The sequence below is a fragment of the Drosophila obscura genome, unplaced genomic scaffold (assembly GCF_018151105.1).
Source record: "Drosophila obscura isolate BZ-5 IFL unplaced genomic scaffold, ASM1815110v1 contig_192, whole genome shotgun sequence".
Classification (NCBI taxonomy): Eukaryota; Metazoa; Arthropoda; class Insecta; order Diptera; family Drosophilidae; genus Drosophila; species Drosophila obscura.
Genome location: NW_024542781.1, coordinates 5,817,260 through 5,834,422, shown reverse-complemented (window position 1 = coordinate 5,834,422; position 17,163 = coordinate 5,817,260). Strand labels below are relative to the sequence as shown.

General features: G+C 40.9%; 1 protein-coding gene across 3 annotated transcripts in view; it reads right to left on the bottom strand.

Moving 5' to 3' along the window:
- Positions 1–17,163, bottom strand: part of LOC111075283 (protein unc-13 homolog 4B) — a 75,068-nt gene that overhangs the window by 11,207 nt on the left and 46,698 nt on the right. The gene's annotated exons all lie outside the window — the stretch shown is intronic.

Genomic DNA, 17,163 nt, shown 5'->3' with positions numbered 1-17,163 from the left:
AAAAGTAAGTGAAAGCCGGCCTGCCTGAATATTTTTATTTCTTATCCCACCTCAAATTTTACTCTACCCAAATAAACAACACCAACAAAAGACGACGAATTCACGTCGAAAGATCAAATATCGATATCAATATCGATCATTCCTTAATTTACGAATTTTTCGTTTTCGTATCATATAATGCGATCTGGATGTTGATATGCAATGAGTGCACCATCAAGTGGTCCATGCGACACCAAGCCGAAACCTGTTACGCGCGGAACCAAGGCAGAAACGCAGCCCCTCCTCCCGCCCAACCGACCGAGGTTCGCTGCCGCATGACGCGCGACGCATGTTACCGAACCGATCGCGAGCATGCAGGAAAGATAGGTGTTAGACTAAAATTCGAGGAAAATTAGAGCTTAACACAACTCAAAGGGCTAAACATGCAAAGATAGCTAAGAAATAGTACTAATTACGGGAAAGGTATGTTAGTATTAGTGATTTAAGAAGAGGAAGGGAATTAGTAGTTGATATTATGTGGTAGAGGGAATTGAAGTACGAGCAAAGTACCCTAAATGGTTCGTGCAAGGAAAATTTCGATCTACAAAGCGGAAGGAACAAAGGAATTAAGTTTCTAGTAGATCTAATAGGAATCGTAAAGTTTATGCGGCTCAACAAGTCAGGGCTATCTACGTCACCCTTGATCAGGTTGTGCATAAAAATCACACCAAGCATTTTTCTACGACTAACTAAGGTTGGAAGGTTTATTAAAAGCAATCTACGAGGATAAGATGACAGTCTCACACCTGCATCCCAGTTAAGGCCACGCAGAGCAAAAAGTAAAAAGTTTTTCTGGACTGATTCTATACGGTCCTGGTGTACTTTGTACTGGGGGCACCATTCACAAGAGACGTACTCTAAAATCGGACGAACAAGCGAGATATAGAGAGTCTTCGTTATATAAGGGTCGTCAAATTCCTTTGACCACCTCTTTATAAACCCAAGCACACCCATGGCCTTATTTACCATGGTAGAAATGTGTTCAGAAATCTTTAACTTTGGATCTAATTTAACACCAAGATCATCAACCAAGGTAATTCTCTCAAGAGAACCACCGCAGAGGCTACGATGAAATGTCATTACTTTGCATTTCGAGGCATTTAGGTGTAACATATTTGCACAACACCATGACTGAAAGTTATTGAGATCGGATTGCAAGCGAGAGTGAAATGAAATGTCCTTATACTGGACACAAAGTTTAACATCATCCGCTTACATGTAAAGAGTAAGGGTATCAAGCGGATAAGACATGACATTAATCTTAAGATACTATCGGTAAGATGTACCGATATAAGGTAGAAGGCGATAGCGCAAGACGATAGGAAGAAGTCGATAGTCAGAGTCGGTTTTTGGAAGCAGCAGCGGAAAGTTGTACGGGAGTTATAAGAACAATTAATCAAGTTGAACTATTTTCTAAATCATGTAATCTCTAACTGTATTTGAACTATAAGAATAATAAACAATTCTATATTATAAATCTTACATTTGGGGGCTCGACCAAGTCGAATACAGAGACAAGAGTGGCGTGATCGAAAAAAAAAAAAAGTTGGCCGATGCAAGAAGAGGATCGTTAAAAAGTTGTTAAAGTTGAGACACGCAGAGACAGGCAGAAAAGACACGCAGAGACACGGTTTTGTACCGAAGCAAAAAATGATGAACACACCGCCGCCGCTGCATTGGAAAAAGAAGGAGATGGCAGAAGCTGTAGCAGGAACGTCGCTCCAGAGTGCAAACGAGATGGAAAATGTTGGGAATATGGAAAACAAAGATGAGGACAAAATTGATCGGATGATAAAGCTGCTAAGTTTAAAAGTGCTAGCTGATGAGGAACGAGAAGTCCAAATGAAAGTCGCTCCAGATAATTTTGGAAAAGTTGGGAATGAGTGTGAATGCAAATCGGTCCCAATTGAAAAGTGATTCGAGATTTTCGAAAAAAATGCCGACGCATATGAGCTTACTGAAAAGCAAAAGTATGTGCATGCCAGAAAGAGATGATCGGTGCAGCTAAACTTTTTTTAGAATCTGAAAGCGTGTGCACCTATGAGGGCTCAAATTCGCATTATTGGAGGAATTTACATTTAGCTACAATAGTGCAGACATTCATCAACAGCTGCAAGAAAGAAAGAAGAAGAGTAATGAGTCGCTGCACGAATACTTGCTGCAGATGAGAAAAATAGCTGCAGTTGGACATGTTGAAGACGTGGCTTGTCAAGTATGCCATGTATCGATGTAAATCATTTAAAGCCTTGAAAGAAGAGTTCGATATCTACGAGCGTTTGAACATACCGGAGAAGAATGCCAATAAAGAAAAACATAAACTGAGTTATAAACAGCAAAGTGGGTCAGGCGGTAAAAAAGAATACTGCTATAATTGTGGATCAGGAGAGCACAAGCGCAAAGATTGTAAAGCCGAAATTAAATGTTTTAAGTGCAATCAGAATGGTCACATTTCACGTAACTGTCCATATGAAGCCGATAAAGTAGATACAGTACGAGTTGTTACAGATCGTAATCGCATGAAAAAAATTCAGATAAGTGGCATTGAAGTCGACTGTCTTGTAGATACAGGTTCAGATGTAACCATAATCAAAGAAAATGTGTTAAAGAGAATGAAAAGCGTTGAACTTTTAAAATGCAAAACTACGTTGCGCGGTCTTGGCCATACAACAACGAAGCCTGTTGGATACTTTAATGCAGAGATTACGGTGGATAAGTTGCAGACTAACCAGAAGTTTCTAGTCGTGGCAAGCCGAGTTTGTAGTCGTGAAGAAGAAAGATGGTACACTTCGAGTTTGTGTAGACTACAGGAAATTGAACAGCATGGTATTGATGGACTGTTTCCCAGTCCCGACATGGAGGAAAGCGCCCCGGTTAGGGGAAGGGCTAACCAGAGTTCTAGTCGTGGCAAGCCGAGTTGTAGTCGTGAAGAAGAAGATGGTACACTTCGAGTTTGTGTAGACTACAGGAAATTGAACAGCATGGTATTGATGGACTGTTCCCAGTCCCGACATGGAGGAAGTCTTGGAAAAGCTTGAGTCTGCTAAGTGGTTTACCATAATGGACCTTGAAAATGGATTTTTCCATGTTCCAATCGAAGAGCAGAGCAAGTCGTATGCGGCCTTCGTCACAAAAGAGGGATTATTCGAGTTTAATAAAGCGCCTTTCGGATTTAAGAACTCACCAGCTGCGTTTATTCGTTTTGTAAACTATATTTTTCAAGAATTAATCAACTCTGATGTTATGCAGCTTTATATGGACGACATTATTGTTTACGCCGCGTCGCCCGAGCTTTGCTTGAAGAAAACGAAATTGGTTCTAAATACAGCTGCGCAATTTGGCCTAAAGATCAAGTGGAAGAAATGTAGCTTCATGCAGCCCCGCATTAACTTTCTTGGCCATATTATTGAGGACGGAAAAATCTGGCCCGGCAAAGAGAAGGCAGCAGCAGTTAGTCGGTTTGCTACGCCGAAGGATATCAAACCAGTTCAAGCGTTTCTGGGACTCACAGGCTTTTTTAGAAAATTCATTCCTGGGTACGCACAAGTTGCACGGCCGCTCACGAATCTACTCAGGAAAGAAGCAGTTTTCAACATTGGCGAAGCAGAACAGCAGTCGCTAAACACCTTAAAGAAGCTTCTTGTAATTGCACCTGTATTACATATCTAATCACGAGAAGCGCCAACGGAACTCCACACGGATGCGTCCAAGCAAGGTTTCGGAGTTTCCATCCCGTCTACTACTGGAGTAAAAAGACTACAGAAGCTGAATCCAAACGTCACAGCTGCTATTTGGAGGTCAAAGCAGCATACCTCGCACTCAAGAAGTTTCGTCACTACCTGTTGGGGATCAAATTTGATCTTGCTATTGATTGTGTAGCGTTTAAGCAGACAACAACCAAAGCAGACATACCGAGAGAAGTTTCCCAGTGGATCCTGTATATGGAGGACTTCACATTTAAAGCAGTACATCGCCCTGGGGACAGAATGAGACATGTAGACTGTCTTAGCCGTTTTCCACAAACTTGCATGGTTGTGCCAACGGAGTTGACAGCTCGGATAAAGAAGGCGCAGCTGAATGACGATTTCATAAAGGTCACAGTAGAGATCCTGAAGCAGCACCCATACCAAGACTACAAGCTAAAAGGAGGTCTTCTCTTCAAAGTTGTGAATGGCAATGACGTATTGGTTGTCCCAAAGCTGATGGAAAGAGAAATCATTCAAGGATCGCACGAAGTTGGTCATTTCTCCACAGCGAAGACGATGCACTCAATTCAGCAGCAATACTGGATCCCGCATCTTGAAAGGAAAGTTGCAAATGTTATTGCTAATTGTATCAGTTGTATCATTTTCAGCAAAAAATTGGGCAAGCAGGAGGGCTATCTTCATTGTATTGACAAGGGTGACACGCCACTACACACACTGCACGTTGATCATTTGGGCCCAATGGACGCGACAACCAAGCAATATAAATACATTTTTGCTGCTGTGGATGCATTCTTCAAGTTCGTCTGGCTGTTTCCAACCAAGTCAACGGGATACGAAGAAGTTGTGAAGAGGCTGACAGATTGGTCATTTTTGTTTGGCTTTCCCAAACGCATAGTCAGCGATAGAGGAGCAGCGTTTACATCCAACGCATTTAGCGAGTTTCTCAACGAGAATAAAGTCGAACATGTGTGGACAACGACAGGTGTGGCGAGAGGCAACGGACAGATTGAACGGGTGAACCGTTCAATTTTGGGCATAATCGCTAAGTTGTCGGTTCAGGAGTCTTCGAAGTGGTACAAGTATGTGCCACAGGTCCAGATGGCGATTAATTCGCATATCCATTCAACATTGAAGTCGTCGCCATTCGAGGTCATGTTTGGGACTAAGATGCATAGCCAAGCTGAGGGTCGAGCTGAGTACGGCTACAGAGTGGGAGATATTGTGGCAATCAAGAGGACGCAGTTCGTTGCAGGTCGCAAGTTGGCCAGCGAGTTTCTAGGCCCATATGAAGTCACCAATGTAAAACGTAACGGTCGCTATGACGTCAGAAAGGTGGCTAACGTTGAAGGGCCGAACATCACAGCAACGAGTAGTGACAACATGAAGCTATTGCGTTTTATATCCGAAAACGATGAGATATTATCATCTGGGACAGATGTAGATGAGCAGAAGGGCCGAATGTAAAGAGTAAGCGTATCAAGCGGATAAGACATGACATTAATCTTAAGATACTATCGGTAAGATGTACCGATATAAGATAGAAGGCGATAGCGCAAGGCGATAGGAAGAAGTCGATAGTCAGAGTCGGTTTTTGGAAGCAGCAGCGGAAAGTTGTACGGGAGTTATAAGAACAATTAATCAAGTTGAACTATTTTCTAAATCATGTAATCTCTAACTGTATTTGAACTATAAGCATAATAAACAATTCTATATTATAAATCTTACATACATGAGTACTCGAGAGTTTGTTAATACTGAAGGCAGATCATTAATAAAGAGTGTTAATAGTAGGGGGCCTAGATGGCTGCCCTGTGGTACTCCTGAAGTAACCTTAACAGGTGAAGAGAAGGAGTTTTTGAAGAGGACTCCTTGAGACCTAGAACGAAGGTAGCTAGAAATCCATCTCAAAAGATTAGGCGGAAACCCTAAAAGGTAAAGTTTTTGTGCTAAAAGGGAATGGTTTACAGAATCGAATGCTTTACTAAAATCAAATGACATCCGTCTGCAAGTTACCTTGAAAGCCTTTAATGATAAAAGAGGTAAACTCTAATATATTTGTGGTTGTTGATCGTCGCCTTATAAATCCGTGCTGGGACGGAGATATAAGTGATTTTCAGAGATGTTGCAAGTGCGGAGTTAAAATTTTTTCAAACATTTTTAGGAATAGCGGATAACTTAGATATATCTCTATAATTATTTACATCAGACTTGCTACCTTTCTTATGGAGCGGAATAATAAAAGATTCCTTCTAGATGGGGGGGAAGCATGAAGAGTTAATGGATAGGGTGAATAGTTTAAGCAAGGGTCCACACAGAGCGTCGGCACAGTACCTAAGTACACAGCCGGGAACTCCGTCGGGACCTGGTGAAAACACCGGCTTAACTAGTCGAAGATCATGAAGCAGTGAGCTTTCATTTAACAAGGGGCTGAAGATGCCATTCGACCTTGGTAAACTGTATAGATACGGCTGACCAGAGAAGCTTTCATGAGAATAGGTTGTTTGGAAAAATTTGGCAAAAAGATCGGCAATTGCCTGATCATTGTTTGCTGACATATTGAAAAAAGATAACGAGGATGGATGTGCGGATGTTCTACGCTTACTATTTACGAAACTGTAAAACTGTTTAGGGTCCTGTGAAAATCGTATCCTGCATCGAGATAGGTAGTTCTTATAGCATTGAGCGTTAAGAACGGAGAAATTTGACCGAGCTATTACATAGTAAGAAAGAGAAGATGAAGAACCAACTTCTCGAAATTTTTTATAAAGTCTTGATTTAAAATTTTTTAGACTGGATAACTCTTTGGTAAACCAAGGAGGCTTTCCAGATCTAACCGGACAAGAAAGTGGGAGACAAGAATCAAAAAATGTGTCAAGTATATTGTAAAAAATGTTTGTGCCTTTCATAACGTCAGTGCACAAGTACAGAGCGGACCAATCAAAATCCCTAATAAGGTTATTAAGCTTCGTAAACTCGGCTTTACGAAAGCAGCGGACACGTTCAGATAGCCTACCCATTCGATCCAATACAGTAGTTCCAATATCGACTGACACTTCGAATGTAGGATGGTAGGAGTCTTCAGGTATACTGAGCGGAAGGGCTCGGGTTAACAACGCTATGGTCGGATCCGAGACAAAGCACAGATCAAGCAATCGACCCAAGGAATTTTTCACATGGTTGACTTGAGACAGGGATAGGTCTAGCAAGCCGTCGATAAAGTCATGTCGTGACATGGGTACAAGGTTATTAGACATGTTTACCGAAGTCCAAACAGTACCTGGCAAATTGAAATCACCAAGAACTATCATATGGTCTTTATCTGATAGCGAGGAAGAAACAGTTTTTAAAGCGGACAGGTGATGCTCGTATATTAAGATATCCGAGGAAGGTGGAATATACGAGCAAGTAATGAAAATGGAAAAGCTTGGGAGAATCAGCTTTACGCACAGGAATTCCAGGTCTTGTTCAACCTGGACCATGAAATGTTCCGACGTGAAGTTTGAGTCCAAATGGTTTCAAATTGAGCTGGGGAGACGCTTATCTTGAAGGAAGATATCTCCCTGGCGTAAGAAAAGTTAAATTTTTCCACCTTTATGCCGACGGCTTTTATTTTGCTTTGTATAAAAGCGGTCACATCATTGGATGTGAGGTCAGGAGCTAGCCGCGAGACAAAAACTTGTCGCTTTGGTGTGACTCCCACCAGTGGTTTTGGCACCACAGGCCTAGTACCTGTGATGGCAGTATCCGGTGGTCCTGGACATCTATTAGCTGGTGGGAGCGAACCTGAGGGGATAGTTAAGGAGTTGGGTGCGGACTCGATGGGCACGGACTCTACAGACATTTCTAACTGCATACTCTCCGAAGTGACGCATTCGGCTCCCGAATCTGCATCACCAGCAGCGATCGTTGCCCTTAGAGTAGCAAACGTAATCAACTGCTTCACTAAGGGAGTGGTCGGAGTAAGTTGTTCGGCTGCCGGCGGACATGAGGCAGTCGGCACTTGCAGACTCAGCCAGCAGCTGTAAACTGCTGAACTGAGTCTCCATGGCCAAGAGCCGATCATATTGCTGTTTAAAGCCTTCGATCAGCTCTTTGAAGCCACTCCGCGTCTGCCTCATGAACGAACGCATGTCGTTTTCCACAGCACGGCATTCCTCACAACTATAACGCAGGCCGTTGTTTTGGGAAATGGCGTCTACTACACGGCCCGAGATCCCTACACATTTTGCGTGCACTACGCTTTCGCAAAGCCAGCAAGGGATGTTGGGCTGCTCATGGGTGATCTGCTTCTTGCAGGTTTTTTTGGCACAGACGACAGGAAATTCCATATTGATGACTTTTATTTTTTTTTATTTCGGAAAAAAAAGTTCAAAACAAATAGCAATCAGACCACTGTGCAGAGCAAATGCTTAGAGGAATGCTTAAAGCGAAAATAAGATGAGAGAGGAGAGTGGGTGCAGCAACAGCTTATAAGTGAGAGCGTTACTGCACAAAAAGTAACAAGAGCGAGAGAGAAACAACAGTTATTGAGAGCGGCTAAATGTAATGAGAGGGAGTCCTTACGAAAAGCAACAACACAAACACACGACTAACCGACGCACAAAATTGATTAAATAAGTTGTGTTTTTACACATTTATCAGGCATGCACCCGCGGTAAAAATTAATTTTAATGTAAGTTAGTTAGAGAGTTAAATTATAGATAAAAAAACACCGGCTGCTTAAGTTAAACAAAAGGAAAATGCGGAGCGCAAAACAAAATCACGTCTGGTCAACTACGAAAGAGAACAAACGAACTCAAGTATTTCAATTTCTAATTGAATTTCTAATTTCTAATACTGAAAAGCAAAAGTATGTGCATGCCAGAAAGAGATGATCGGTGCAGCTAAACTTTTTTTAGAATCTGAAAGCGTGTGCACCTATGAGGGCTCAAATTCGCATTATTGGAGGAATTTACATTTAGCTACAATAGTGCAGACATTCATCAACAGCTGCAAGAAAGAAAGAAGAAGAGTAATGAGTCGCTGCACGAATACTTGCTGCAGATGAGAAAAATAGCTGCAGTTGGACATGTTGAAGACGTGGCTTGTCAAGTATGCCATGTATCGATGTAAATCATTTAAAGCCTTGAAAGAAGAGTTCGATATCTACGAGCGTTTGAACATACCGGAGAAGAATGCCAATAAAGAAAAACATAAACTGAGTTATAAACAGCAAAGTGGGTCAGGCGGTAAAAAAGAATACTGCTATAATTGTGGATCAGGAGAGCACAAGCGCAAAGATTGTAAAGCCGAAATTAAATGTTTTAAGTGCAATCAGAATGGTCACATTTCACGTAACTGTCCATATGAAGCCGATAAAGTAGATACAGTACGAGTTGTTACAGATCGTAATCGCATGAAAAAAATTCAGATAAGTGGCATTGAAGTCGACTGTCTTGTAGATACAGGTTCAGATGTAACCATAATCAAAGAAAATGTGTTAAAGAGAATGAAAAGCGTTGAACTTTTAAAATTCAAAACTACGTTGCGCGGTCTTGGCCATACAACAACGAAGCCTGTTGGATACTTTAATGCAGAGATTACGGTGGATAAGTTGCAGACTAACCAGAAGTTTCTAGTCGTGGCAAGCCGAGTTGTAGTCGTGAAGAAGAAAGATGGTACACTTCGAGTTTGTGTAGACTACAGGAAATTGAACAGCATGGTATTGATGGACTGTTTCCCAGTCCCGATCATGGAGGAAGTCTTGGAAAAGCTTGAGTCTGCTAAGTGGTTTACCATAATGGACCTTGAAAATGGATTTTTCCATGTTCCAATCGAAGAGCAGAGCAAGTCGTATGCGGCCTTCGTCACAAAAGAGGGATTATTCGAGTTTAATAAAGCGCCTTCCGGATTTAAGAACTCACCAGCTGCGTTTATTCGTTTTGTAAACTATATTTTTCAAGAATTAATCAACTCTGATGTTATGCAGCTTTATATGGACGACATTATTGTTTACGCCGCGTCGCCCGAGCTTTGAATGAAGAAAACGAAATTGGTTCTAAATACAGCTGCGCAATTTGGCCTAAAGATCAAGTGGAAGAAATGTAGCTTCATGCAGCCCCGCATTAACTTTCTTGGCCATATTATTGAGGACGGAAAAATCTGGCCCGGCAAAGAGAAGGCAGCAGCAGTTAGTCGGTTTGCTACGCCGAAGGATATCAAAGCAGTTCAAGCGTTTCTGGGACTCACAGGCTTTTTTAGAAAATTCATTCCTGGGTACGCACAAGTTGCACGGCCGCTCACGAATCTACTCAGGAAAGAAGCAGTTTTCAACATTGGCGAAGCAGAACAGCAGTCGCTAAACACCTTAAAGAAGCTTCTTGTAATTGCACCTGTATTACATATCTAATCACGAGAAGCGCCAACGGAACTCCACACGGATGCGTCCAAGCAAGGTTTCGGAGTTTCCATCCCGTCTACTACTGGAGTAAAAAGACTACAGAAGCTGAATCCAAACGTCACAGCTGCTATTTGGAGGTCAAAGCAGCATACCTCGCACTCAAGAAGTTTCGTCACTACCTGTTGGGGATCAAATTTGATCTTGCTATTGATTGTGTAGCGTTTAAGCAGACAACAACCAAAGCAGACATACCGAGAGAAGTTTCCCAGTGGATCCTGTATATGGAGGACTTCACATTTAAAGCAGTACATCGCCCTGGGGACAGAATGAGACATGTAGACTGTCTTAGCCGTTTTCCACAAACTTGCATGGTTGTGCCAACGGAGTTGACAGCTCGGATAAAGAAGGCGCAGCTGAATGACGATTTCATAAAGGTCACAGTAGAGATCCTGAAGCAGCACCCATACCAAGACTACAAGCTAAAAGGAGGTCTTCTCTTCAAAGTTGTGAATGGCAATGACGTATTGGTTGTCCCAAAGCTGATGGAAAGAGAAATCATTCAAGGATCGCACGAAGTTGGTCATTTCTCCACAGCGAAGACGATGCACTCAATTCAGCAGCAATACTGGATCCCGCATCTTGAAAGGAAAGTTGCAAATGTTATTGCTAATTGTATCAGTTGTATCATTTTCAGCAAAAAATTGGGCAAGCAGGAGGGCTATCTTCATTGTATTGACAAGGGTGACACGCCACTACACACACTGCACGTTGATCATTTGGGCCCAATGGACGCGACAACCAAGCAATATAAATACATTTTTGCTGCTGTGGATGCATTCTCCAAGTTCGTCTGGCTGTTTCCAACCAAGTCAACGGGATACGAAGAAGTTGTGAAGAGGCTGACAGATTGGTCATTTTTGTTTGGCTTTCCCAAACGCATAGTCAGCGATAGAGGAGCAGCGTTTACATCCAACGCATTTAGCGAGTTTCTCAACGAGAATAAAGTCGAACATGTGTGGACAACGACAGGTGTGGCGAGAGGCAACGGACAGATTGAACGGGTGAACCGTTCAATTTTGGGCATAATCGCTAAGTTGTCGGTTCAGGAGTCTTCGAAGTGGTACAAGTATGTGCCACAGGTCCAGATGGCGATTAATTCGCATATCCATTCAACATTGAAGTCGTCGCCATTCGAGGTCATGTTTGGGACTAAGATGCATAGCCAAGCTGAGGGTCGACTATTGGAGGTACTCAACGAGGAGTTGGTTGCGCAGCTTAACAACGAGCGCCAAGAGCTGTGTAACCAAGCGAGACACAACATCGAGCAGGCACAAGAGGTCTACAAGCGCAATTACGATAAAAAACGTCGAGCTGAGTACGGCTACAGAGTGGGAGATATTGTGGCAATCAAGAGGACGCAGTTCGTTGCAGGTCGCAAGTTGGCCAGCGAGTTTCTAGGCCCATATGAAGTCACCAATGTAAAACGTAACGGTCGCTATGACGTCAGAAAGGTGGCAAACGTTGAATGGCCGAACATCACAGCAACGAGTAGTGACAACATGAAGCTATTGCGTTTTATATCCGAAAACGATGAGATATTATCATCTGGGACAGATGTAGATGAGCAGAAGGGCCGAATGTAAAGAGTAAGCGTATCAAGCGGATAAGACATGACATTAATCTTAAGATACTATCGGTAAGATGTACCGATATAAGGTAGAAGGCGATAGCGCAAGGCGATAGGAAGAAGTCGATAGTCAGAGTCGGTTTTTGGAAGCAGCAGCGGAAAGTTGTACGGGAGTTATAAGAACAATTAATCAAGTTGAACTATTTTCTAAATCATGTAATCTCTAACTGTATTTGAACTATAAGCATAATAAACAATTCTATATTATAAATCTTACATACATGAGTACTCGAGAGTTTGTTAATACTGAAGGCAGATCATTAATAAAGAGTGTTAATAGTAGGGGGCCTAGATGGCTGCCCTGTGGTACTCCTGAAGTAACCTTAACAGGTGAAGAGAAGGAGTTTTTGAAGAGGACTCCTTGAGACCTAGAACGAAGGTAGCTAGCAATCCATCTCAAAAGATTAGGCGGAAACCCTAAAAGGTAAAGTTTTTGTGCTAAAAGGGAATGGTTTACAGAATCGAATGCTTTACTAAAATCAAATGACATCCGTCTGCAAGTTACCTTGAAAGCCTTTAATGATACAAGAGGTAAACTCTAATAAATTTGTGGTTGTTGATCGTCGCCTTACAAATCCGTGCTGGGACGGAGATATAAGTGATTTGCAGAGATGTTGCAAGTGCGGAGTTAAAATTTTTTCAAACATTTTAGGAATAGCGGATAACTTAGATTTACCTCTATAATTATTTACATCAGACTTGCTACCTTTCTTATGGAGCGAAATAATAAAAGATTCCTTCCAGATGGGGGGGGAAGCATGAAGAGTTAATGGATAGGGTGAATAGTTTAAGCAAGGGTCCACACAGAGCGTCGGCACAGTACCTAAGTACACAGCCGGGAACTCCGTCGGGACCTGGTGAAAACACCGGCTTAACTAGTCGAAGATCATGAAGCAGTGAGCTTTCATTTAACAAGGGGCTGAAGATGCCATTCGACCTTGGTAAACTGTATAGATACGGCTGACCAGAGAAGCTTTCATGAGAATAGGTTGTTTGGAAAAATTTGGCAAAAAGATCGGCAATTGCCTGATCATTGTTTGCTGACATATTGAAAAAAGATAACGAGGATGGATGTGCGGATGTTCTACGCTTACTATTTACGAAGCTGTAAAACTGTTTAGGGTCCTGTGAAAATCGTATCCTGCATCGAGATAGGTAGTTCTTATAGCATTGAGCGTTAAGAACGGAGAAATTTGACCGAGCTATTACATAGTAAGAAAGAGAAGATGAAGAACCAACTTCTCGAAATTTTTTATAAAGTCTTGATTTTAAATTTTTTAGACTGGATAACTCTTTGGTAAACCAAGGAGGCTTTCCAGATCTAACCGGACAAGAAAGTGGGAGACAAGAATCAAAAAATGTGTCAAGTATATTGTAAAAAATGTTTGTGCCTTTCATAACGTCAGTGCACAAGTACAGAGCGGACCAATCAAAATCCCTTATAAGGTTATTAAGCTTCGTAAACTCGGCTTTACGAAAGCAGCGGACACGTTCAGATAGCCTACCCATTCGATCCAATACAGTAGTTCCAATATCGACTGACACTTCGAATGTAGGATGGTAGGAGTCTTCAGGTATACTGAGCGGAAGGGCTCGGGTTAACAACGCTATGGTCGGATCCGAGACAAAGCACAGATCAAGCAATCGACCCAAGGAATTTTTCACATGGTTGACTTGAGACAGGGATAGGTCTAGCAAGCCGTCGATAAAGTCATGTCGTGACATGGGTACAAGGTTATTAGACATGTTTACCGAAGTCCAAACAGTACCTGGCAAATTGAAATCACCAAGAACTATCATATGGTCTTTATCTGATAGCGAGGAAGAAACAGTTTTTAAAGCGGACAGGTGATGCTCGTATATTAAGATATCCGAGGAAGGTGGAATATACGAGCAAGTAATGAAAATGGAAAAGCTTGGGAGAATCAGCTTTACGCACAGGAATTCCAGGTCTTGTTCAACCTGGACCATGAAATGTTCCGACGTGAAGTTTGAGTCCAAATGGTTTCAAATTGAGCTGGGGAGACGCTTATCTTGAAGGAAGATATCTCCCTGGCGTAAGAAAAGTTAAATTTTTCCACCTTTATGCCGACGGCTTTTATTTTGCTTTGTATAAAAGCGGTCACATCATTGGATGTGAGGTCAGGAGCTAGCCGCGAGACAAAAACTTGTCGCTTTGGTGTGACTCCCACCAGTGGTTTTGGCACCACAGGCCTAGTACCTGTGATGGCAGTATCCGGTGGTCCTGGACATCTATTAGCTGGTGGGAGCGAAACTGAGGGGATAGTTAAGGAGTTGGGTGCGGACTCGTTGGGCACGGACTCTACAGACATTTCTAACTGCATACTCTCCGAAGTGACGCATTCGGCTCCCGAATCTGCATCACCAGCAGCGATCGTTTTCCACAGCACGGCATTCCTCACAACTATAACGCAGGCCGTTGTTTTGGGAAATGGCGTCTACTACACGGCCCGAGATACCTACACATTTTGCGTGCACTACGCTTTCGCAAAGCCAGCAAGGGATGTTGGGCTGCTCATGGGTGATCTGCTTCTTGCAGGTTTTTTTGGCACAGACGACAGGAAATTCCATATTGATGACTTTTATTTTTTTTTATTTCGGAAAAAAAAGTTCAAAACAAATAGCAATCAGACCACTGTGCAGAGCAAATGCTTAGAGCAATGCTTAAAGCGAAAATAAGATGAGAGAGGAGAGTGGGTGCAGCAACAGCTTATAAGTGAGAGCGTTACTGCACAAAAAGTAACAAGAGCGAGAGAGAAACAACAGTTATTGAGAGCGGCTAAATGTAATGAGAGGGAGTCCTTACGAAAAGCAACAACACAAACACACGACTAACCGACGCACAAAATTGATTAAATAAGTTGTGTTTTTACACATTTATCAGGCATGCACCCGCGGTAAAAATTAATTTTAATGTAAGTTAGTTAGAGAGTTAAATTATAGATAAAAAAACACCGGCTGCTTAAGTTAAACAAAAGGAAAATGCGGAGCGCAAAACAAAATCACGTCTGGTCAACTACGAAAGAGAACAAACGAATTCAAGTATTTCAATTTCTAATTGAAAATCAAATTTTTGCAAGTGAAATTTTTGCAAGTGATAGACAGTGAATGTGGCCTGGTTTTCACAAACAAATTTTTACTTTTCTTATAATAGGTACCTCAAGAATTAAAAATTTATCCAAAAAAACCCTTGATTGTTTTTTTTTAAGTGATAGTTTTTACTTTTCTACAAATAAGTTCAAAAAAAAATTAAAAATGAATAAAAGAAATCTCAAATTTGGTCTAAAAATGAGAACGCCTATTTCATTTCATATTCTCTCATTCTGTAGAATAGAACATTTTATGATAGATTTTGTTTTAAACCTTTTTGTAAAAAAAATTATTTTCTGAAAAAATTGCAATTTGTGTAAGTATATTTGTTGCTTTTGATAACACTACTCGACAAAATTGAACTTTTATTTAGGCTGTGAACCAAAATTACTTTTTCTGATAGATTTCAGGATTTTTAAATTTTTGTAGTACTTTACTATTTTTTTTATGGTGTCATTTTTTTTAAAGAATTTTTAAAATCTGATATCTTTTCATGGTTTTTTTTTTTGGAGGCAGAACTATTTTACATAACTTAAGTATCTTATATCTGGTTACATAGAACTTTGCAGTTCTGAAAAGCTTTGTATCTGCAGCTTAACGCCTGGAAGATATTAAGCTTTCAAATTAAAATTTCATCATTTTTTGCGGTGTTTTTTTTTTTTTTCGAAATTTTGACTTTAAAAACTCGGGAAAAAAAATTAATTCTTGGCATGCATTTTTAGTTTTAGATACCCGCATTAATTAGGCGTCGTTTAAGGTATTGTTCATTAAAATCTATGAATAAACGGTGGAGCTAGAATTCGTTAACCAAACCTCAAAAATTAAAAAATAGACAAAAAATACTTTTTGGAAGGTTGACGGGCCGAACTGCCAATTGGAAACAAAGCAAACGAAAAGGGGTTGATTTTTTGGTACCTGAACGTGTTCCTTTGGCATTGGACCAGCAACGGTATTTTTCAAACGTTTTGGTCAATCGGTTGCAAGTTGACCGTTTATCCATAGATTTTAATGGACAATACCTTAAACGACGCTTAATTCATGCGTCTATCTAAAACTAAAAATGTTGGCCAAGAACTATTTTTGTTCGACTTTTCCTTAGTTTTTAATATCAAAATTTGGAAAAAAAAAAACACCGCAAAAAATGATGAAATTTGAATTTGAAAGGTTAAAATCTTCCAGGCGTTAAGCTGCATATACAAAGGATCTGGGTCGGATTTATAGTTGCATTTGTCAGCTTTTCTGAAAAGTTCTATGCAGCGAGACATAAGATACTTGAGTTATGTGACAAATAGAAGCACTACCTCTGAAAAAAAACATTAAAAAAATACCAGATTTTAAAAAATTCTTTAAAAACGAGAAGAATCGTGTGAGTCGCTTCTGGGGACGCGACTCTACTTATACCCGTACTCAGTCAGTATATACATTTTTGAGCTTGTGATTTTTAGAATTTTAGAATTAAAAAATTCTACATTTTACATTTTTTTGCTACATATGTTATCTACATATACATATACAATGTATATTCTACATCTAACATGTAGATTGTACATGTACTATTTAGATTATATATCTCCTCCGCTAGGGGTTGCTCGCGCACTGAACGCGGCGAGTGTGCGAGCGAGAAGGAAAATGAGTAGCACGGTCGTTGGCAGGAGGGGACAGGGGAAGCAACTGAAAATTAATTTCTTCATTCTGGCTATAATTATAATCCGATCTGATTCAGATTCGGCAATCTGGTAGATATGGTCATTCTCTACGATACTGCTTTTTTAGATTTAGCGTATCTTTAAAATTGTGGCTGCCACAGATTTTCGTCCTTTGTGGGGGTGAAAGGGGGCGGGGCGAAATTTTGAAATACACTTGTAGCAGTGTGATATCACATGAGTCTGGAAACACAATTTGGTTGCCCTAGCTTTTATAGTCTCTGAGATCCAGGCGTCAAACAAGACGAACAGACAGACATGGCTCTATCGACTCGGCTATTGATGCTGATCAAGAATATATATTCTTTATGGGGTCGGAAACGTTTCCTTCTCTGCGTTACACACATCCACTTTTACCACAAATCTAATATACTCCTTAACTCTTTTTTTAATACGGGTATAAAAAACTACAGCATCAAAAATTCGTTAAATTTTGTAAACCCCGAAATCTATAAGAAAAAGTTATTTTGGGCCACAGCCTACTTCTAGTGTTGACTAGTATAATCATTGTTTAATTTCGATGAAATTCTAAACATTAAA